The sequence below is a fragment of the Sphaeramia orbicularis genome, chromosome 18, assembly GCF_902148855.1.
Source record: "Sphaeramia orbicularis chromosome 18, fSphaOr1.1, whole genome shotgun sequence".
NCBI classification, from domain to species: Eukaryota; Metazoa; Chordata; class Actinopteri; order Kurtiformes; family Apogonidae; genus Sphaeramia; species Sphaeramia orbicularis.
The window spans coordinates 7340103-7365892 of NC_043974.1; the positions used below are offsets into that span (position 1 = coordinate 7340103).

A 25790-nucleotide genomic window follows, 5' to 3' on the forward strand; every position below is an offset into this window, starting at 1 on the left:
GGAATAAAACAACTTTTGAAAACTACTCAACTTCTGCTCTGACAATGTTCCCAAAGTCTGAGAACTGGGTTTTCTATCAGGACAATGCTCAGCTAGGTCAATAAACATGTGGATGTAGACCACCAGATGAAGACCCTGTCATGGCCAGCCCAATCTCCCAACCTGAACCCACTTTGTAAACTTCTGGAATATAATCAAGAGGAAGACGGATGGTCGCAAACCATCGAACATTGCTAAGCTTCTTGAATTTCTATGCCAGGAGTTTCATAAAGTCACCCAACAGCAATGGTTGAGAGCCAATACACGTGAAAGCTTTCATTGAAAATCAGGGTTATTCCACCAAATACTGATATCTGAACTTAAGTTAAAACATTAGTATTGTGTTGTTTAGAAATGAATATGAACTTGTTTTCGTTGCATTATTTGAGATCTGAAAACATTGCATCTCTTTGTTATTTTGACCATGGGTCGTGTTCTGCAAATACATGCTCTAAATAACAATATTTTTATTTGGCCTTTGGTAGAAATGTTTTCGGTAGTTTAGAGAATAAAACAAAAATGTTCATGTTACTCAAACACATACCTTTAAATGGTAAAATCAGAGAAAGTGATAATTTTGCAGTGGTCTTTTATTTTTTTCCAGAGCAGTATATGTCATCTACCCAGTTCTCACTTGAGCAGTTGCTCCCTTTCCTCCGTTAAATCTGCCAGTGGGTGGAATGGATTATTCGACAGGCTAGGGATGTGATATTTGTGTGGGGACCTGCTCAGCGGCAGAGCTGGAGTGCTCTGGTGTAGACTGTTAGGCTTGTTTATAGAGCGGGCTGCTGGGCTACCATTAGAGGCTTTGGGTGGGAAGGTGCTGGATTTTGGACGGCTGCTGTTAGCTGTGGTGACTTGTCTTCGGTTGTTGTCTTGAGGAGTCTTGCTGACCTTAAAGCTCGAGTGATAAGGTGGATCAATGGATTGTGTTGATTTCAGCTGAGTTTTATCACTGGGAGACTGGCCTTGCTGGCTCAAAACAGGAATCCTCTTGGCATCTTCTGTCTCAGCTGGCGCCATTGCTCCAGCCTTCAGCTGCTCAGTAGCATTATTTTCAGCATTGTCTTCAGCACCACTCTTGGTAAACTCTGACACCTCTGCATGAAGAAAAAAAGGGAGATGAATTTACTAGCATTTAATGACAATACTGAATAACTTGAACTATTTGAAGTCGCTATCACAACTTCATATGGGTATTTTAATATCTGCTGTTTCAGCTGTTAGAGATTGCTGTCATTATAGATATATCAGCTATAACCCCAATTCCAAAAAAAAAGCTGGGACAATGTATAAAATGTGAATAAAAACAAAATTCAATGATTTCCTAATCTCATGAACCCATACCTTTTTCACAACGGAACATAGAAAACATATCAAATGTTTAAATTAACAAAATATCTAATTTTAAGAAAAAAAAAGGTTGACAATTTTGACTTTGATGGCAGCGTCATGTCCCTGAAAAATTACAATGGGGCCATGTTTACTACTGTGTAGAATCAACTCTTCTTTTAACAGCATTCTATAAAAGTCTAGGAAATAAGGAGACCAGTGGCTAAACCTTTAGGAGAAGAATGTTCTATCACACACCATTAATGTGTGATATATGATTTGAGCTGCTCAACAGTCCTGGGTCCTCTTTACTCATCATGTTACTGATGTTGTGCCAGTTAAGTGATGTAGTTGCGAAATGGTCCTCCACCTGTTTAAAACTTATTTTTCCTGCCTTTTTTTTTTGCCCCTCTTCCAACTATCTTGAGATCTGTTGTTGGCAACAAATTAAAACTTTTTTTTTTTTTAAATGGTACATCTTCTTGGTGTCTATTGTGAAACATGGGTTTCTGAGATTTCCAAATTGCAATCTGTTTTTATTTGCATTTAAACACCTTTCTTCAAAATTGCATGACATATTACTAATGTATCCATGAGTGTAACAATTTTAATAACTTATAGCAATGATAAGAGTCACTGCACTGTATAGGGAAAACTTTCTGAATCAATGTTGCATCTTGTTAAGACTGTGCAAGTTTGCCCCTGGTATTCTGCTGAAATATGAATAAGTTAAATGAGGAGGATGCTCATCCATTAAAATGTTTTAACAGTTTGTTTTAGTGTTTTTTTTTTTTTTACTTGAATCTAAAATAACTCCAAAATACAGAACCCACTGAGCCTACAAACTGTTTTTCACATTAACTGCAATGCATTACACATTATTACACTGATACCATCTCTGTTGAATGTATACAGTGTCCAGTGCTTGCTTGTGAAAGTTTGTGTTTGTGTCTGTTTTGTGCTGGAAGATGGTCCTTGCTGCCTAGATCCATAACAGTGTGAACTGATTACGTAGGGGACTCAGAAATGAATATTCCATTCCCAAATTGAAGGCCCTGGTGCTAAAAGTACTGAAGTCACAAAAAAAGTCTGTTAAAAATATTTATAGGGTGGACTTAGCTAAACAAATACAACATGTTTATATTCTGAACTTGAATTGACAAAAAATGTGACTTCAGTACTTTTAACACCAGGGTCTTCAATTCTTCAGTGTCTCTCTTCAACACCTCTACAGTGTGCAGAACTGAGTAATATCAACTAACGACTAACTCCAAGCACAATACAGACTCTAATGCAAACTTCATGTAAGTGCAAAAGCACACACAAATCTCCTTCACTGAAGCTTTCAAAGTCCTGGCTGATTAAATGGATTATCTTTAAGATAGAAGAGTTTCAATTTTACCAACTAAAAAAGTGTTAACCTACTATATTTCAGCCGAAAGATCAAAACACACAATCCTGTTAATGCAGCCACCACAACACCAACGATGACAGCGGTTGTAGTGCAGGACTTCATGCAGCCAGCTGAAATGATATAGAAACATTATCTGACATTTGTTCTTTATAGAACACATTTCAGACTTTTCAAGAGATTGGGAGATTATTTTGAGGTGCAATTCAGCGAAATAAATTACAGATGGGGGAATGACAGACACAAAATCTTGCATAACAAAAAACATAATAATCTTCTACCTGTTCATTATATATATAATTTTGTATTTATTTTAAGTACTTCAGTCAAGAAATTTGATCCAAAGGAAAACTTTTCATATTACATACACAATACAAACATATATAAATATGAACGTGTAAAAATATTCAGACATATAAATCTGTAATTTTGACTTTTCTCTTGTCTTTTCTGAAAACGTCTCATTATGTGAATAATTGCAAATGAGCAAAAAGTCTGAATCATCTGGTATAGAGCAAGGCCTCAGTCACAAAGATTCTCTCGAACGATGGGTTTGTACGAATCTCGCGGTTCGTACAAAATCTGGAGTTCGTAGACATTTGTTGCAGGAGCATTAGTTTCTTACGGCTGTCTCTCAAAAAATGGTACAGCTGCAGTTCAAATCGCAAGAGCAACTTGAGGCCTCCATGAGGAAATGACATGATTTTGTGTTGTATGAAGATTGTACAGTTGTCACATTCTTCATAAGGGTGCTGTTAACCCCACAAATGGAATAATTCCCGCAAATGTAATAAACTGCAAACATAATAAAAATTTGCAGCTTTTAACATAATAATCCCACAAATGTAATAACAGTTGCCTACCACAAACGTAATACTTTGTTTTCCCACAGCGTACTCCTGCCCTCTGCATTGTTATCAACATCATATCCAGACATTTTATTACATGGTTCAAACATAGGCCTCTCTTATACTTAATGAGAATAAATAATATCCAGTTAATATTGAAGCATTTATAAAACCTTTACAACATTTTTGCCCATTCTGTTTTGTTCCTCCACTTGTATTTGTAATTAAACACCTATTAATCTGGAATTAGTATCATGTGCTGTAACTGAAACATTTGATCATTCTAAAAAGGCAAGTATCCAAAGGACAAGAATAAATGGGAAGAAAAAAGAAAGATGAATGAATATTCATGCATGCATTACTTAAATATATGTGATATACTAATTTATTACATTTGTGGGAAACTAACACTTTTGGAAACTAAAGATTTTTACCGTCCCACAAACGTAATAAATCCCCACAAAAGTAATAATTATTACGTTTGTGGGAAATATGGTATTACTTTGTGGTAGCCAACTGTTGTTATGTTTGTGGAAAAGTTATTACATTTGTGGGATTATTACGTTAAAAGCTGCTAATTTTTAATACGGTTGCGGTTTATTACATTTGTGGGGAGTTATTACATTTGTGTGGTTAACAGGTGCCTCGTGACCTTCCTACATGGTACCTACAGCCACTTCGTAAATTTTTTTGTTGTAAGGTGGCTGTATGAAACCCCCATGTTCAACTCATTGTACTCTCAAGTAGATGGTAGGCCTTTTTGGAATATTTAGATCAGTACATAAACAGTGGCCTTGTACTCTCTTAAAAGTCCCGTGTCGTGATCATCGCATTCAAGATGGCAATAATGCCCACAAGACTGAAACTTCTAGAGCTACAGCTACAAAACAAAGAAGTGGAAGATCAGGTGGTTGTGGCCACTGTTTTGAACTGGCAGCAGCGGAAGAAGAGAGGCATTCTAAGACACTTAACGTAAAAAAAGCTTAACGTAGCTTAATGCCTAAGAACAGTGATCAATCATCACCAAAGTTCATGTGGACATCTGTAGTTATGCTCACTTTCACCTCTGCAAAAATCATAACGACAGCCTCATTTTTATGGATGTTGTCCATGTTAAGCCTTTTGCTCTCTATAGGTGCACATTATAGAGAAAAAGCTTAACGTCTTAATGTCTGAAAACAGTGATCAATCATCACCAAATTATGCTAATCGTATCCACTTTCACCTCTCCAAAAATCAAAATGAAAACCCCAGAATTATGATGCTGACCACATTAAGCCCTAGGTGCAAATAAAAAACAAACAAAAAAAAAAAACTTAGCAAAGTTTAATCTTAGAGTATTGTTTTTTCACTTATTCATTCATTCATTCATTCATTCATCTTTTGAACCACTTTATTCTCCAGAGGGTTGCAGGGGTGCTGGAGCCTATCCCAGCATTAGAGATGTCCATGCATAATTTGGTGATGATTGATCACTGTTTTCAGACATTAAGCTATGTTAAGCTTTTTTACATTAAGCGTTTTAGAATGACCCGAAGAAGATGCAGAGAAGACAGAGACAGTGGGTGCGGCCATGGATACAGAGGCAGCACCTCTACGAATAGTACGACACTCTGTGAGCTTAATTCCTGACTCATTACTACCCTCCCATTATTTTTCTGTAGGTAACAGAATGAAGTAATAAGGTAGAAGTTCGAGGAATATTGATATATTAATGTCACGTCAAGTCAAATGATTAAAATATAACTCAGCATGTGTTCTATGTGTATGGGATCATGCACTGTCCATGTTGCTGAATTACACACTCCTCTAGAGAATATGTGGGGAAACACTGACTTGCACTGTTAAACATAATAAAAATTAGGAGTCATAATAAGACATCAAATGAAGAAATTTGAAGTAGAAAGTATACGACTAAAAAAAAGATACACAAGAATAACAAAGGGAACTTAACGTTAAAAACACTAACTGTCCACTAACCATGCTTAACCCTAACATCATCATCATGCACATTCTCTCCGTGATCCTTGTCACCCTGTGGACTCTGCATTATCTACCTCCAGGTTTTGTGTTGTTTCTTCATGTTTATTTTTCTCTTAACAAAACACTTTCCCCTCAGCACCATGTGTTTGAGTCCAGTCATTCACCCCGTCTTGACAATTAGTACATGACCCCCTCTAAGAATGCCACGAACGACATACTACTGTCTATTGCAAACACCTTACATCCACCTTACGAACGCTGTTCAAATCTCTGGCTGTACATCTGTTTGTGTGAACGCCGTGAGGGGCCCATAGTAACCACATAATGTGTTTTTGCGATCTACTTGCAATGTACTTGCAGCCGTAGGAACATAGGGTTCTGGAATGGCCTCCTGATTCACAAATCTCGTGTGTTGTTCTTAGGTTGTTCCAAAGGCATTTGTTAGAGCACCATACAAAAGGGGATTTCGTAGTGCGTTCATAGAAAATCTTGGACAAAATCATTCACCTGGCTACAAACTTAGGAACGGCCTACGAACTCTCCATTCTTAGATGGACGTCTTGAGAGGGTCGTATGCGAGGGTCCATAAATTGTTTGCAGGGGTGTTCGTAGCCATTCATAATGGCATTTGTGACCCTGGCATAAGTGAGAAGTAATCTTTGAGTTGTACTTAGTGTTTGTATTCAATTTTAGAAAAAAAATTCTCATGGTGTTCCCATGACACTGCATTCATAACAATGGATGAATAAGATGTCAAAATGACTTTGACCTTGGGCTACCTATATCTCTTCAGTTCATTCTTGAGTCTAAGTGAAGATTTAGGCCAAATTTTGACTCGCATTGTCAAAACATTCCCGATAAATTGCATAAAGATAAAAGGACCAACTGACATCGTCTCACGTTGACTGGTGGAAAGGGACAAGAATTTTCATTCAGGTTTTAGTAAATCCTAAAATCCAAATCCAATATCGTTTTTAAAGTAAACATACCTGGTAGGTTCAATGCCGTCTCCTTTGTCTCCTTAATCTCTGAATGGTGTACTTGGCAGGTGACTCTGAGATGAAAAGACACCAGATTAGTTTTATAGATTTTAGGACACAGGTGCAGATACTGAGTGAAAACATAATGTGCCAACAGTAGAACCTCTTGGTGGGAGATTTAAGAGTCACTCTAATCCCGCTGGTGAAACATCCTCTAGAATCCCTGTATTTCACTGGGCTTTCAGCACTGATGGTATTTCCCTTGTGATCCAGAATCTTTATGTTGGGCTCCGTTGAGCAGTAGTCCACTTTACACTGCAGAGACACTTGGTCGTCTGCAGCTGGAACCACTGAGAGTACTGGGTCAGAAACTATGAACACAAGATTAACAATATCAGTTGTAAATCTTGTGTCATAACTCATACAAAACTCAAAGTTTCTGGAATAAAAAGTGTTAGGCTTTGTTGTTTTTTGCAGGGTTACAATGAGCATGCATATTCTTTTCTCATTTTCCATGTCATTTTATCTGAATAAATGGGTAAATGTTACCATGTTAAGTGCAAACGGAGATCACACTAAATACAACCACTTTGGTTTGAAGAAGCTTTTTCTTTCCAGATAGATTTATTTTTAATGCCATATATTTCCCATATATCCTGCTAGTAGATTCATACAGACAGAGAGTTGCATATGTGTGGTTATTATAGCAATTCCAAAACAACAATCCTAATTCTAAAGACAGTGGTCTAAGACCACTGTCTAAGACTTTTGGACAATTTTGTGTATACTGTGTGTATCAACAACATTAGTGACACATCATCAAAACTGGCTGTCCAAGTAAATGCAAAACAACTACAACATTTATATTTTAGTTAGTAATTTTTAGAGACATTTTTCATTCATTTCAGTTTATGATCTATGACAGAATTTTCTGACTCGGGGATAGAGTGCTTTTTTTTTTTTTTTGCAATAAAAAGAATTAAATGTGCTTACCAGACAGTATTAAGTGGCCCAATATGTTGGTAACATTGATATATTAAAGCACTGAAACATCCTTGTATATACTACACTACCTGGACAAAAAAAAGTTGTACATGCAATATTTCACTGCACCACCTTTGGTTTTGATTACAGGAGACATTCATTGTGACATCTTTTTTTTCCCACATAATGTTTATGTAGTGTCACAATAAGGCTCAAAATATTTTTTCCATGTGTAGTTGCATTAATTTTTGATTACTGATGATGGAGAATCGGACCGCTGCTTGAAGTCTTCATCATATCCCAAATTAGAGCCTGGACTTCATGGTGGCTAACTCATGCCTCATTCTCCCTGAAGCATTCCATCACAAGCCTGATGACCCTGATGAATCCTGGCATTGTCTAATCTTTTTGACATTAAAGACACGAGAAGCTACTTATTGCATCAGTTAGAGTTAAATAACCTGTTACAGCTGAAACATTATTAACCACTGCAGTACTTACTAATGGAAGGATCTGAATTATTTGCTTAGTTAAATCCACGCATTTACTTTTTTTGGCCAGGCTGTTTATTTAACTCCAGCTGCAGCAAGTAGGCTCCCATGGCTTTAACGTCAAAAAGCTCGGACAATGCCAGAATTGATCAGGATCATCAGGCTTGTGACAGAATGGTTCAGGGAGAATGAGACATCATTTCACTTTAACAGTTAAAGTGAAAGTATACTTTGTTGTCAATATCAAAACTTTGATGGAAGGGACATTGATGATATTCTTCATTCATTCATTTTCTGTACAACTGAATCCTTGAGAAGGTTGCTGCTGGACCTTGTCCCATTTTCCAATATCTAATGTGCAAGTAATTGAACCCAGGACCTTCTTGCTGTCAAGTGACAATGCTAATCACCACACCACCATCCCACAGGGATGTGAGATTTTTCTTCCTGCTTAAAACTATTAAATTGACCTTTATAAAACCATTGTTTTGCATTCCTAAATAGTACTACATCTACTACTGCTACTACTAAAGATTAAAAGGTAATCTCACTTTACTATCCCTGTAAGGAAAGTTGGTCATTTCACCCATCCTAATACACACATAGTACGTCCTAATGTGTGATTAGTGTATATCACACATTAGGAGCAGTGACCTGCCACTGAAGATACATGGGGACTAGAGCAGCACAATATATCATTTGAGCATCGTCATCACAATGTACATGTGTGCAACAGTCACACCGCAGTTCCAGCAATGTTGGAGGAAAATGAACTCAACATGTTCTCATCTAATTTCAAGGGTACCTTACACACACTGCACACAACGATCCACCAATCACAATCATTCTTAATCAGTTTGGTGTGAGTCGCTGGTAAACAACATTGAAAAATGAGCAACTAACAAAAGAAAATCAAGTGAAGACTTTGTGCTAGAAAGAAAAGCAATGTCAGCTATCTGGAATTATTTCTGCTACAAGAAGGATGATATTGAAACACGTGTTCTGTGTCAATAGTGCCTTGCACCTGTTGCCACAATGAGAGGTAACATAACTAATTTGTTTGACCAAGTCGGGAATAGGGCAGTTGTCAGTCAAGGAATTCCCTGGGCTCTCCCAATTCAATCAGGATCTGTAACTCTGCAGCACGGGATTTGTGAAACAGGTAATTTAGCATTGATTAACAAATATTCCAGAACATCTAATATGCATGGCTTCCTTTAATAGAAGAACTATGTAATAAATAAATTTAAAGTTTCGTTTAGCCTAGTGGGTGAAAAAATACACAATATATTTACAAATGGATTGTTGGCAAAAACTTGATTACTAAGCAAAGAGTGTATTAAAGCAAGCTATTCACTTATCCTTTCTGTTGAATATATGTGATTTCTGGCTTACTCTGAATACATTTTTATGAACGTAAAGTAAATGACCTGTTTCACAAATCCCGTGCTGCAGAGTTATAGGTCCTGATTGAATCGGGAGAGCCCAGAGAATTCCCTGACTGACACTCGCCCCGTCCCCAACTTGCGCTGAATTCTTATATGACAGGCTGTATGATTGTTTGCTTAGAAAATATTTTAATTATTAAAAGTTATAATGTGAAAGAATACAATGCACTTATCGCTACTGTTCGTATGAATATATTCCTGTCTGTTCATTTCTTCCACTTCGTACTAACCACCATTGTGATATATTCTCACATATATGCAATGCACATGCGTAGATGAGACAGATTCTGACAGATTACAATGCCCATGCGTAGATGAGATCTAGAACATAACGACCGTATACTAAAGAGCCAACCAACACAGCAGCTCCTCCAGAAAAACACTCTATTGCACTGCTACTACATAGGACTTTGACTGGACCTACCCACGATGAGCTTCACAACTGATAAGACTTTGATGAGCCCCTTTTGCTTTGCCATGCACAGGTATGTTCCTGCATCTGTAAGCTGCACATAGGAAATCATCAATGAAATATTTCCTTTTTTCAGTTCTTTTAGCATAATGTTTGTTCAGCCATCAAAGGTTTCATTCTTCATCTCCAAACGCTCGCATCCATCCATGAAGAAAAAAGTGATGCTGCGTGGTGGGCCTTCTTTAGACCACTCCACATCTGGGACCTCACTGTATTCAGAAGTGAAGCAGGGAAGAGTGGCAGTCTGCTCTGCAGTGGCCACGACCACCTTATCTGGTGAAGGCTGACTCAAGTTTTCTCCTAGAAATGCAAACACAAGGCATCAGTGGTGATATAAATATATGTATTTAATGTCAACAAGTACCATGAAAATGCACAAGTAACAATGAGATGATCCAGCAATAATAATAATAATAATAATAATAATAATAATAATAATAATAATAATAATGGATCATATTTCTATAGCGATTTTTTGGCCACTCAAAGTGCTTTACATTATTGACCCATTATTCATTCGCTCTCACACTCCCCCTCTGGTGGTGGTAAACTACACCTGTAACCATAGCTGCCCTGAAGCAGGCTGACAGAAGTGTGGTTGCCAATGTGGATTTATACTAGTAATTTCTTTTACCCATATTCTTATATTCATCCATACCATGTTGTATGTGACCTCTGTACACACTTTGTCTCTGTGTAAGGTTCATGCAAGTTGTGAAGAGCCATCTTACTGGGGCAAGGCTTCTTCAAGGATGCAGTGGCGCTAGCTGAGATACGACTTATCTAGCATTTGTGTAAACATGTACGTGTAAGAGCTCGATGGTCTCCTTGAAAAAGGCTGATCACAAAGAGGTTCCCTCTGTATATTTCCAGACATTGATGGCTCTGAGGTTTTATTTTTACCGTGTGCCGAATAAAATCTTCTTTTGAGACGATCCCTTGTTTCACTGATTTTTGTGAAACCGACACCAATTTGCGCCTACGGCCCCTAGGACCACCACCAAGCTAGTTTTAGTCTAGTCTTTGTGCCACACTCTCATTTCAGTCTTTATTAGTTTTAGTCACGTTCATAGTTTTTTTTGTCTAGTCAAGTTTTAGTCAACTAAAACTCTGAGCATTTTAGTCGTATTTTAGTCAGAATAATACATGACTGTTTTCATCTAGTTTTCGTCAACGAAAACTGATGACATTTTCGTCTTGTTTTATTCAATGTAAAATGTATTTTAGTCTCTTTTTAGTCATGCAATTCTATTTAATCTGGTCAATACAGTCTTGACAAAACACAAATTTTTGTTGATGAAAGCAACACTACCACAGTGTGAAGTATAAATAAAACAAAACGCAAAGATTTGAAGTGTTTGCTCCTAGAGAATTCTGTTGGGTGTCTGTAAATTGGCTTAAGAGTATGGTTTCGACCAGCTCTATATGTAAAGTGACACGAGGTATCTTTTGTTATGATTTGGCACTATATAAATAAAATTTGATTGACTGATTGATTTTCCAGTGTCATAAACCCATATTTTATTCACAATAGAATGAAATGAGAAAATATACAATCTTTATATATTAATTTACAATATGCACAGGCCACACCCCCAGGTATAACCCCCCCTCCCCAAATAATCGTAGTAATCTTGAAACTGCGATTATTTCTCTGACAGTAATGATAGCACCAAAATCTCTAATCGTTACAGCCCTATTCCTCAATAGAACTGACCTCTTCAAAAATGACCACCTCCACCCAAATCTCATCAGATCTCACCTCCTGTCCCTGAACACTTAATTCACTTTGCACTCTTGCATGGCTGCCTCTGGTTGACAGTCAGTAATTCCACACTCTAAATATTAGCTATAGCATTTGTTATCACAAATTTTAAGCCAAAGAAATGCACTTCTGACCTCACCAGCTCAGCTAACTTCATTAATGAATGATGAGTCTGCCTATAGGGACGAGGTGGAGAAGCTGACGGTGTGGTGCAGGGAGAACAACCTGCTCCTCAACACATCCAAAACCAAGGAGCTAATCATTGACTTCAGGAAGAACAAAACAGACATGTTGCCACTAACCATCAACAGGGACTGTATAGAGAGGGTGGCAGACTTCCGTTTCCTGGGAGTTCACATTGAGAAGGGCCTGACCTGGGGCATTAAGCTGCTGAAAAAGGCCCAGCAAAGACTTTATTTCCTGAGAGTGCTCAGGAAAAACAAGATCACACAGAAGCTGCTGGTGCCCTTTTACCACTGCTCTATTGAGAGCATACTAACTTATTACCTCCGCCAAGGAGGTTATGTTTTTGCCAGGGTTTGTTTGTCTGTCTGTCTGTTTGTCTGTCTGTTAGTGTGCAACATAACTCAGAAAGTTATGGACAGATTTTGATGAAATTTTCAGGGTTTGTTGGAAATGGGATAAGGAAGAAATGATTAAATTTTGGTGGTGATCGGGGGTGGGGGGGCCCACGGGGGGGCCCGTTTCCAACAAACCCTGAAAATTTCATCAAAATCTGTCCATAACTTTTTGAGTTATGTTGCACACTAACGGACAGACAAACAGACAGACAGACAAACAAACAAACCCTGGCAAAAACATAACCTCCTTGGCGTGGGGGGGCCCACAGGGGGGGCCACTGATCAGCCTTGGCGGAGGTCTGCGCTCTCTGAGTGCTTTTCTAGTTGTATCTGTGTTTGGTACAGCAGCAGCACAGCAGCCTCGAAGAAGGACCTCCAGAGGGTCATCCACTCTGCCCAAAAAATCATCGGCTGCACCCTCCCCATGCTGGAGGAACTGCACAGTTCCCGCTGCCTCAAAAGGGCTCAAAACATTATCAAAGACACATTCCATCCTGGTCACAGCCTGTTTGAGTTGCTGCCATCAGGCAGACAGTATAGAAGCATCAAAGCCAGAACAAACTGACTGAAAAACAGCTTCTACCCCACTGCAGTAAATGCACTCATTGCTGCTAAAAGATAGTGCAACAGAATGTGATTGTGTCTGTGTGTTTTTTACCTCTTAATTTATTTATTATGTGAGTGTGATTGTGTCTGTTTTTTTTAATGTCAGATGAATGTACCTTTTAGGATTAAACTTTTTAATTTCGTTGTACAATGTACAATGACAATAAAGATCTATTCTATTCTATTCTATTCTATTCTATTCTATTCTATTCTATTCTATTCTATTCTATTCTATTCTATTCTATATCACTCCAGTTATCAGCCCCTCACACAGCAATGCATCTCAAAATATAAAAATGGGTCTATTAAATGTCAGGTCACTTACAAATAAATAATTTTTAATAAATGAACTCGTTTGTACCCATAGTCTAGACATCCCTCTACTAACTGAAATTTGGCTGGATAAAAATGGAGCCGCGACACTTATTGAGACTGCGCCTCCAAACTTCAATTTCTTTCATACCACTAAAACTGATAGGAGAGGTGGTGGAATTGCTGATGTCTTCTCTGACATTTATGCCTGTAAGGAAGTCCACCTTGGTAAATTCATATCCTTTTAATATCTTGCTTTATCAGTGCATTGCAAAACGACAGTCTTAATAATAACTGTTTACCGTCCACCAAAATCCAAATGTGGATTTCTGGGTGAATTTTCTGTGCAGTTATCTAAGTAAGGTTTCCACTGATTATGACTGTCTTATTATATCTGGTGACTTTAATATTCACATTGACAATGAAACTGATCCAGATGCCATAAGCCTTAATAGTCTGCTGGAGGCATTTCACTTCTCTCAACATGTCCATGGACCCACCCACAATAAAGGACATACTCCTGATCTTGTCATCTCAAAAGGCCTTAACATTACTAGGGCTGGGTAAAAAAATCAATTTGATTGATTTTAGATCAATTTCATTTTAATTTTGCATAATCAATTAATAGTGGATGAGATCGATTTTTCACAGCAGGATCGTGAGTACCTGACCCGGGTACTGCCGATGTGGAAGTGTGGCTGACTTTGTCTTGTGAGTCCCTGGGGAGGACAAGGCGTCTCGATTTCGCTCACGACAGTTCTGGCACATTAGGATGCGCCAGAACTGGGATGGGTGGGGATGGGTGGGGAAAACCCCTCTGTGGGAGGTCCTCCCAGCCTCAAACTTGAACTTGCAGTGCAGAGGAACAGGCTGCCTGGATGCTCTCCGAGATGAGTCGCCGGTTGTTCTATGAATATTAATTTGCATCTATAGATTCAACTTAATAGATTACTATTGGAGGAATAGTAAAGCAACCATCCATAAAACAGAATAAAGATGACGAAGAAGTCCATTCTGAGCCACTGTGGAAACATGGCAGTTATTTAAGAGCAGATTCAGCTAATTATTGCTGAAATGACATATTTATTTCCTTTCTAACTGATACCAGTATTAATGTGTTACATGGCTGTTTTTGTCAAATAATCACGTTACAGCTCAAAATTGTACTTTGGTAACACTAAATGAATCTGAATCAGTCAATTAATACTGAACTGAATCGATATCGGATTGGATCAAATCGAATCGTGATTAATCGATTTAGAACCTTATGAATCAAAATCAAATTGATTAAGGAAATTAGCCATGATACCCAGCCCTAAACATTACCACGCCACTTGTTATGGATGTAGCTTTCTCTGATCACTATTGCATTTATTTTGACATTTCTACTTTCCCTGTTCCCACACACATTTGTCCACAATGCCACCACTACTGCAAATGGAGAGAGATTGGGCCATTGCCAGCCGAAACCTGTCACGGAGATGTGACAGCCGATTGGGATAGTCCTGTGCAGCGGTTGTAACACGTGGTCGACCAGATCTGGGATGGTTGTTGGAGGAGCCGGTGGTGTGGTAACGCTCAGCAAGGCGTACAACGGTAGAATGGTGGATTCCAAACACCTGTCTGCTCCATCCAGCTTGAAGCATGCCAATGGCCTGATCTCTCTCCGGTTGCAGTAGTCGTGGCATTGTGGACAAATGTGTTTTTGCTCCATTTTGGTGTCTTTTTATAGGGAATGGTTGTGCACAACTGAGGAGAGGTCCAATTCATCTGTGAGTTTCACTCATGAGCAGACATGGGTGAGGAATACAAAAATACAGTTCTTATTGCTTATCAAAATCAATCAACCGGAACCAGGAAAGCAATCATTTCATTTTGACTCAGAATAGTACTGAACTCATTGTAGTTTGAAATTTTGCAATAACTGTCATATTTCTGAAAAAAATCAAGAAAATGAAAGTTGTGCGTTTCTTTTTTCCTTGAGTGTACATATTATCAAGCAACATACAGTCTTCTTTATTTTTCAATTAAACTATATAAATGTTTAAATTGCATAATTTGGTACATTTAGTGCAAAAAATTTAGATATGGGTGCTTGGGTGTATGAAACTGGGTTTATTTTGGTATATGGCGCTTTTCCAGCTTTTTAGACCCAATAATAAAAGAGAAATGTAAACATATTTCCCCCAAGATGTACCTAATGATGACCTATGATAAATGCAAAAAATCCCAAAATCAAAGAATTTTTAATAAAATATTGGGACCCAAATTGGGACATGAAAAGCTACCTAGGTGTCATTTTTGATCTGAAAACATAGCTGTAAATGGTCTTATATAGACTATAGATAAAGACACTGTGTTAAATGTGTCAATCATAGTGGTTTTTCTAATCCAGACATACAGGTTTTTCATGAACCTCAGTCTCATTCCAGGTTTCTTGTGGAACCCATCGTGTACATTCGTGTTATATGCGGAACCTGCCCATTTAAACACATGTAAATCACGAGTGATTTTGCAACAGCAGTCATTTTTATGAAACATTCTGCCTTGCATATTTACTTTGATTCTCAAAATGTACATGTAAGACAATAAAAAGATATTCAAAAAATAGTAGCATATAATTTTCGTGTAATTTTTACTGGGTAACATGGATTTTTGTATGTGCCCGTCAAATAAAAATGTATTTTGTCTGAAAAATTATTTATTTTATCTCAGTAAATATGTATTTTTAAAACAGACCCAAAATGCTTCCAAACTTGCTTCATAATCTGGTTTGAATTTTTAGCCCCTCTGTCCTGTTTTTAGGACCAGTTTCAAAGAAACACCCATATTCAACTTGATGATTTATGGGTGGGTGTTGTTATGGTACCATTGCTATAAACTTCCTTTTCTTACTGATTTTCACCAAAAACTGACCAATTTAGAGAAAAAAATACACATTTACCTGCTTTTGTGTGTGCATGTGTGTTTTTAGATGGCAAAAAAATACAGTGTTGAAGAAGCGTTGAAAATGATTATCCTATGATTATAATGATATGATTATAAGCTCGTATGTGTACAGTAAGAAATGCAGAGTGCATCACTGTCTGAACAAGGACAGGAACTGTTTTCAGGCCTACCACCATGCAAAATAAAAAGTTTGTGAACCACAAAATTAGTCAAGAAAACTGAAATGTTATGTCTTCCAGACTTCCACCGTACCAGTTCCACTGGTGGATTTCTCATTGTTGGATGACAGTAGCACTGGAAAATGTTCTTATGTATGTTTGGAATTACCAATTTGTTAGACATGTTTGTGTTATATTATGTTTTTGTTTGTTCAAAAATAATAATATCTGAGCATTGAGATACAATGTATCAAATATGATACAAACTGAAACTCATACATGGAAATTAGTATTTGATTTATTTTTTTTTTTCGTTGTTCAGAAGGACCAATAAAGGCTCCAGTTTTAAAGAATTGGAATTTTCTGTCAATGATTTAATTGTTCAGACTTTGCAGGGTTAACAGTGGAAAAAAAAAATCTTCAAGAGTGAGTTACATGCCACAAATATCACACATATTTCATATCATACCATTGTCTATGTTTGCAAACGTGTGCTTCCATTTTTGTTTGGAGATAGTTTGAAAGGCTAAGGAGCAGCAGACAGGACTAGTATAGAGTAGTAGTAGTATAGAGATCATTTTAACCATCAAGTTAAACTATGGGGCTATTATTGTAGCAATATTATTTGCAAATGCGTGTGGAGAGTTGAGTGTCTGTATTTCAATCTGTCTGTGCGCAGTTGGATTTGCAAATGTGTAAATGAATCTGTAAATGCGTGATGAGATTTGCGTGTCCGCATTTCAATCTGTGTGTGTGGAGAGTTGTGTGTCTGTCTCAATCTGTCTGTGCTAAAAATCAAAGAAGAAGAAGAAGAAGAAGAAGAAGAAGAAGAAGAATCACCTGGGCAAGGAAAGATGGCTGCAAACGACGAGACGGGTCAGACGTTTGGGGCTACGAATACCCATGGATTATTCGTAGCCCCAAACGTCTGACACGTCTCGTCGTTTGCAGCCATCTTTCCTTGCCCAGTTGAATCTTCTTCTTCTTCTTCGATTTTTAGTGGCAGTTGGTGAACCTTCCAAGCACAACTCACGTAAACTCGCGTCAGGTACAAGAACGAGCAAAGCCGAACGCAGCCGGAATGAGGCAGCCTGAGCCCAGGGCAGCCTGAGCCCAGGCACACAAACCCTGGTTTTACAGACAAATCCCGCTACGCATTTGTGGATCTGTCACGGCAGAAGTGTAGCAAAATTCACGTGTATAAAGAGAGCCAATCGAGAAGCCGCTTGACTTGTAACCAATGATTTGTCTGTATTTCTGGGTCTTGTAGTGAAAATACTTTGACTTTTCAAATCTGATTACACACACACAAGTTGTTTTACACATTTGCAGATTGTTGTACAGACACACAAATCTCATCACGCATTTACAGATTCATTTACACATTTGCAAATCCGACTGCGCACAGACAGATTGAAATACGGACACTCAACTCTCCACACGCATTTGCAAATAATATTGCTACAGTAATGGCCCCATATTAAACAGACAAATACATGGGGGGGCAGAGAGAGAGAGGGAAGGAGAGAGAGAGAGCGAGAGGGAGATTTTATTACAGTTATATCTAATAAATGAAACTTAAATACAGTGATATTAATATATTATGACGTTATTGGTTCAGTTATTACATTTGTAAAGATTTTTTTATTTGATCAGGCCAATAACGTAATAACCAACTGATAACGTATTACGTTATTACGTTATTAGCCAAAAGTTATTACGTTATCGGTTCAGGACTTTTATTACGTTATTGGTCAGTTATTACCATTGGCCTATTACATTTTAAAAATGGCAAATTTAATACGTTATGGGTCGTTATTACATTATTGGCTTCTATATGCCTTTAATTAAATATGCAGACTGTTTTGAGAAAAAATATTTTTATAAAAACAGATCTGTCTTGGCGGAAGTCTGCGCTCTCCGAGTGCTTTTCTTGTTGTGACATTGCATTCACCTTGACTGGAACAAAGAATGCCACCCACCTCAGGCTATGTGTTAAAATAGTCCAAAATCAACCCAATACCAACAGCTCCGCTCCCCGATCATACATTTAGGAATCGGAGACCTAGAATATTTGAGATTGGAGTTATTAAATATAATGTTCTAGTCTCTACTTTCGTAGATGTTGTTTATTGACCCTGTACAACCGTCGAGTCTACATACAAATTACCAGATCAACTGCAAAGACGCTGGTTTCAATGTAATCACTCTGCGCTGTTATGTTTTTTTTGAGTTATTGATCCAGGAAACTGGGATATGTGAACATCTTTCCAACTTTAAAACCCACAAAGCTAGTCACGGCGAAGCGGTGACGCCAGGAAAAAAAGCATTAGAAGACGAACACGGAAACTTTAGCTTTAGTTCTGAAAACAGTCTAACAAATCGCAAACACAAGCCGTACCTCTACAATGACCCAGAAGAGCAGCGATCAAGACCAGACTCACAGCAGCAGACATTGTAACATCAGATATTATACACTCCCTTCAGTTTTTTTTTTTTTTTTTTAACTTTCACTTTCACTTGTAGCTCCAGGAGAGTTTTTAGCAAAGGAGGATTCAACAAATGAAAACGAATTAAGGTATATTTGTTTCTTTATTTTCCAATTAAAAGAAAAGTTGCCTTAACCAAAAAAGAAAAAAAAAAAGAAAGAAAAATTCAGTCAAAAACAGCTTCACTTAAATTAAAAAAAACCAAACTTTTCAATCAAAGAAAAAAAGTGTATGAATGCAAAAAATATTTGAGACCCAAAAAATTGCATTTGAGCACTTTTTTCTTTGATTGAAAATGTATTTTATTATTTATTTTTTTAATTTTATTTCGAACATGCAAAGAAAATAAAACAAAACACAGCAAATTAAGACATAAACAAATTAACATTTAAATGGACAGAATCTATCTTCAAGCACATACAAGTCTGAATTTTGCACGGTCGAAAAGGATATATATAAGGAATATATTTTTTAAATTGAAGTTAGTTATTTTTTGATTGACTTTTTTTTTTTGGATTGAAATCATCTTTTTTGTATTTGGACCATATGATCCGTAGGCTAAAAAAAAATTTATATTTCTAATAATAAAAAAAAAAAAACCCTTCACTTCAATCAAAAAAAAAAAAAAATCAATAAAAAAACCCTTTCACTTCAATAAAAAAAATATTTGAGGTTCAAAACTACGGTGGCCCAGAGGTGCAACAGGCCAAAAAATTATCCACTAGATGAAAAAAATTATCTACTACAAGAAAAAAAAAGAGAACAGCCTAAAAAAATTATCCACTAGATGAAAAAAATTATCTACTACAAGAAAAAAAAGAGAAGAGCCCAAAAAAATTATCCACTATAAGAAAAAAAGAGAACAGCCTAAAAAAATTATCCACTAGATGAAAAAAAAAATCTACTACAAGAAAAAAAAGAGAACAGCCCAAAAAAAATTATCCACTATAAAAAAAAGAGAACAGCCTAAAAAAATTATCCACTAGATGAAAAAAATTATCTACTACAAGAAAAAAACAGAGAACAGCCCCAAAAAATTATCCACTATAAGAAAAAAAGAGAACAGCCTAAAAAAATTATCCACTACATGAAAAAAAAATCCCCTATAAGAAAAAAAAGAGACCAGCCAAAAAAATTATCCACTAAAAGAAAAAAAAAAAGAGAACAGGCAAAAAAAATTATCTACTAGCCCAAAAAATTATTCAATATAAGAAAAAAAAAAAAAAAAGAACAGGTGAAAAAAATTATCTACTATGAGAAAAAAAAGAGAGCAGCCCAAAAAATATCCACTATAAGAAAAAAAAAACATCATCCACCTTTTCAATTACGGGGGCGCTGTTTACCCGAAAGGTGCCTTGCTTTAAAATTAAGACCACCACAAAAAATAAAAGGACAGGCTGAAAAATTTTAAGGCTTTCGGCTAATGTGGCTAATGCTAAGGAAGTACCCCACCGGAAGTGGAGGTCGTGCGCTAAAAAATAAAGTTATTTTAAAATATAGATATTTACATTAATATAGTTTGCAAAGCAGTTAAATGATTAAATACGGTTCCAGTGTCTGCTCAAGGTTAGGCATGGGCGTTAAATGGTTAAGGTTAGGGTATGGTTGGGGTTAGTTTTCAGTGGTAAATGGCCCTTGTGTGCACTGTGTGAAGGTTCGTTGCTAAGCTAATGCTAACGCGAAAAGTTGACGGCAACTTTGTGTTATTTTATTTTGAGAGGAGGAGAAGAGGAGCTTCCTGTGGAGCTCCACTATCATGGCATCGCCCATTTGTTTGCAGGTAGACCTCTCCTCCTCAACTCAAACGGAGTGTCTTCACTAACACTAGATCAAGAAGGACATTTTGTGGAGATAAAGATGTGTGCCGTGGTACCGCAGTGCCTCGGCACCTGGCAACGAGCTGAGCTGTGGTACCGAGCCATGGTACGCGGTGCCGTGCTGGGGTACCTGGCACCGAGCTGCGGCACCGCGGTGCCACGGCAAGTGGTTGGCACCGAGCCGTGGTACCGCGGTACGTCACGGCACCTCGCGGCATCAACCGTGGTGCCGCACCAGCCGAGGTGCCACGGCACCAGGTGTCGGTGCCGCAATATGCACTCGCTGTCTCTCAACAAATGGGCGATGCCATAGTGGAGCTCCACAGGAAGCTCCTCTTCTCCTCCTCTCAAAATAAAATAATTTTAGAACTTCTTGTAGCGAATATTCATCAAAAATGATATTGAATGTCAGGCAGTTGAACAATTCAACACCGTAATCACACAATTGTTTACTCGCACTGGTAGTTCACAAAGTTGCCGTCAACTTTTCGCGTTAGCATTAGCTTAGCAACTAACCTTCACACAGTGCACACAAGGGCCATTTACCACTGAAAACTAACCCCAACCATACCCTAACCTTAACCATTTAACGCCCATGCCTAACCTTGAGCAGACACTGGAACCGTATTTAATCATTTAACTGCTTTGCAAACTATATTAATGTAAATATCTATATTTTAAAATAACTTTATTTTTTAGCGCACGACCTCCACTTCCGGTGGGGTACTTCCTTAGCATTAGCCACATTAGCCGAAAGCCTTAAAATTTTTCAGCCTATCCTTTTATTTTTTGTGGTGGCCTTAATTTTAAAGCAAGGCACCTTTCGGGTAAACAGCGCCCCCGTAATTGAAAAGGTGGATGATGGGTTTTTTTTCTTATAGTGGATATTTTTTTGGGCTGCTCTCTTTTTTTTTTTTCTCATAGTAGATAATTTTTTTCACCTGTCCTTTTTTTTCTTATAGTGAATAATTTTTTGGGCTAGTAGATATATTTTTTTTTTTGCCTGTTCTCTTTTTTTTTTTCTTTTAGTGGATAATTTTTTTGGCTGGTCTGTTTTCTTTCTTATAGGGGATTTTTTTTTCATCTAGTGGATAATTTTTTTTAGGCTGTTCTCTTTTTTTTCTTATAGTGGATAATTTTTTTTAGGCTGTTCTCTTTTTTTCTTGCAGTAGATAATTTTTTTGCCTAGTGGACAATTTTTTTAGGCTGTTCTCTCTTTTTTTTTTTTCCTTATAGTGGATAAGTTTTTTGGGCTGTTCTCTCTCTTTTTTTGTAGTAGATAATTTTTTTCATCTCGTGGATAATTTTTTTAGGCTGTTCTCTTTTTTTTCTTGTAGTAGATAATTTTTTTCATCTAGTGGATAATTTTTTTTAGGCTGTTCTCTTTTTTTTTTTCTTGTAGTAGATAATTTTTTTCGTCTAGTGGATAATTTTTTGGCCTGTTGCACCTCTGGGCCACCGTACAAAACATTGTATTTGAACATGTTTTTTTCTTTGAAGTGTAAAAAGTTTTTAAGTATTTTTTTTATTGAAACATTTTGACACAATCATCCTACAGTGGGTGGATGCTACCCCATTGGTCAGACATGTTTGAGTGACTTAGTGTCTACACCAATGACGTTTAACATAGGAATGTCTTTCTAGAATGAGCAAGTACCCATTTGGCGAAGTACAGTTATGCAGTGAAAATCCATCTTCCTTCCCCATCCTATCAATAAGCACAAACTTTTCAAATGACAGCATTTCTTTTCCACAGACAACATTAGATGCCTTTTCAAATGTACACCGAAGGGGAAAAAAATGCAGTTTTGTGGGATGTAAATAACATGAATAGCATAAGATCCATCTGTTTCCATAATAGGCTGCTGTGGTGATGCCAGAGAGACAGCGGGCACATATCGAGACACTGGCATGGATTCTGAGAAGCCCCTGGCTGCGGACTGTAGAATGGGGTGAGTACTTGGACTAATCAATCAATCAATCAATCAATCACATTTTATTTATATAGCGCCAAAGCATAACAAAAGTTATCTCAAGACACTTTACATATAGAGATGGTCGAAACCAGACTCTCAAGCCAATTTACAGAAATCGAACAGAATCCTTCAAGAGCAAACACTTCATGACAGTGGCGGGGAAACTTCCTTTTAACAGGCAGAAACCTCAAACAGACCCAGACTCCTGAAGGGTGGTTGTCTGCCTTGACCAGTTGGGGTTAAAGAGAGAGGGTAAAGGAAGAGGGAGAGAAATTGGCGAGGGGGGAGAAGAGGGGAAATAAGGGGAGACACATGGATGCACAGCAAAGTGAACTAGAACTGGTAAAAAGTAGATCAGCTGGTGCTAATAATTACCAATAGCTACACAAAATGTCCATATCTGTCAATACTAGTACGCCAAACACAAGTACTAACAGTGGACGTACTACTTCTGCAGCTTTTAGTACCAATAATAGAAACCTCTACCATCTATGTAACTATACAATAGACACTATCACAGCTATATGGATAAATGAGTGATGACAGTGAAGGCAGGAAAGGAGCAGGACCACAGCAGCAGATCCAGAGATGATCCAGGGTTCACTCACCTCGTAGCTTACAGCTAAGATAAAATGCATTTGTTGGATTCATGTAATCTTTTAAAGAAAACTACTGTAAAGTCATTGTGCTATTCTACTGCAAATGTGAATATACAAGCCTGAACCAAACTTTCGAAAGTTAATAATAAATCTGTAAAAGCACATCGTACCATCTTTAAAATGTTGTCATTTTTTACTTTGATTATATTGGTATGTTAATTAAAAATGGAGTAAAATATACAGTATGTCATATCAGTCCCTGGACTTTTACTTGTTTTGTCTGTCTTGTGTGTTGTTTCCTGTTTTATTTTGTTAGTTTCCCTCATGTGTCTTGTCTGGTGTCTTTATTTCCTCTTTGTCTTCACCTTTGCCCTGATTACCTGCCTCCTCCCTGATTGTCTCCACCTGTGTCCAATTGTCTTCCCGCCCTCTTGTGTATTTAAACCCTGTGTTTTCCCCTGGTCGGTGCCAGTTCGTTTTCAACCCTTGGTGTGATAACTTACCAGCGGTTTTTGATCCTGCTTGCCTGTTTTGCCCATCGACCTCCGACTCTGCCTGTTCCTCGTCTGCCTGCTCGTCTGTCTTCGACCTGGTTTGTCCATCACACCTGAGTATACGCCTGACCCCTGTCTGTTCCTCCGCCTTGGTGCCTTTTCCTGGTTTTGACCCCTGCCTGGACTATTGGTACGTGAGCCTGCCTGACCCTATGTACGTTTGCCTGTCTGATTGTCTGCCCGTGTATGATCTGGTCTGCCCTCTGATTCTCCTTTGCTCTCTCCTAGTCGGGTTCCCCTCGTGTGGTCCCGACCTGGGCCGTAACGTGGTTCACTTAAGATCCGAAGCCGAGACGATTCCCCATCTCAGTCCAGCTGAAGTTATATTCATTACCTCTCTGTGTGAACCTGTTACTCTGACTATTTCTAATAAATCCCTTTTAATTGTACTCCTGTCTGAGGGTCTTGCATCTGGGTCCAGTACTCGTACAATCTGTCCTAACACAGTACTGTGCAGATGTCATAGGCCTCCTCTAGCGTTTTTGTTTTCACAGGGTGGAAATCAGCATACATTTATTTCTCATCCTCTTTTCTTCACATACAACAATAAAATTAAGAAAATTCACTTGCACGTACGCACGCACACACTTCTCATGTGACATTTTCTCATCTGACGTCATGAATAAGACCTGGTAAAAAAAAAACATCAGAAAATGAATGCAATGAATCTCATTCTGAAGAAAAGGTTTAAAGACATGTTAAGTGCCAAGGGAGGTCCCACTAAATACTACCACTTTGGTTTATAGATGCTGTTTTTCCCTGAAGCTTTTGTTTTTAGTGCTGTACATACTTCACATATATGCTAATTAGATCTAAATACAGAGACTGAGAAATACACGTCGACATAACTTTATTAAATCAACAAACCTAATGTTGGACTAGGACCTTGATATCTATCCAGCTGTGCCATTTTGCTGGCTTTTGATCAAATGTTTTTAAGGCTTGTTTGTATAAGGACTCTTGTATGAACACCAGTAACTTCACAACCAACCCCCATATGTATATCATTTCTCTGTGTTTTTAAATCACTACCATGACCACCAACAATCACACTTCAAATAATTAAACTGCTTACAATCCTGTCAACTACTTGTTATTTTGATTTTATACTTGCAATCAATTTTAACATGTATTTATTGACCTCTTCGTTTGTTATTTGCTGACCTCTTGGCCAGGGTGCTATTTGTCTGGACTGGACACAGTTCAGCAGGTGGCTGGGATGAGAATGCTCAGGAAACTGGACTCTATTTTGAAGAACGCATCTCACCCACTGCACCATCTTGAGGTGTTCAGAGAGAGCACCTTCAGCCACAGACTGACCCCCCCTCGGTCCAGGACTGAACGCAGTAGGAGGTCCTTCCTGCCTTGCTGCTATTAGACTTTTTAATATCGCTGTGCGATAAATTATTGTATGCTGTGCATACTTAGGTGTGTTAGGTGTTTTAGGTTATTGTATTACTTACATTACTTGTATTGTACATATATATATATATATATATATATATATATATATATATATATATATATCTTTTATTCTGTTTATTATTTATTTGTTCCATTGATGGTTGTTTGTGGGATGTTCACGTGATGGGTCAGCGTGTTTTTTTTTTCTTGTACTGCTGCTGTTGTAACAAAGCAATTTCCTGCAAAGGATCAATAAAGTATCTATCTATCTATCTATCTATCTATCTATCTATCTATCTATCTATCTATATAAAGGTTAAATCTTTCATTCAGAAACACACAGTTAAGAGTATAGTGCCTGTGCATTTTCTATGTTTAAGAAATTAAAATCTAGGAATCCCTGCCACCCATGTCCTGACTAAACACCCATATTGGTGTTACATTCCCTAACCAGCATGAGTTGATTTGTTTTGTGGTTCTTAGATCTGGATGAGAATCAATAATATGGCCACTAGTAGAGGGTCCCCATCTTCATGCTTCACCCCCAGTGCACCCCATTCACATACCTAAAAGACCACACTGATTATTTAGT

The 25790-nt window shown here is 37.7% G+C and overlaps 1 pseudogene; it reads right to left on the minus strand.

Moving 5' to 3' along the window:
• Positions 1–584: 584 nt before the first annotated feature.
• On the minus strand, positions 585–18824 carry LOC115438951 (CD276 antigen homolog; annotated as a pseudogene).
• Between the last annotated feature and the right edge of the window lie 6966 nt (positions 18825–25790).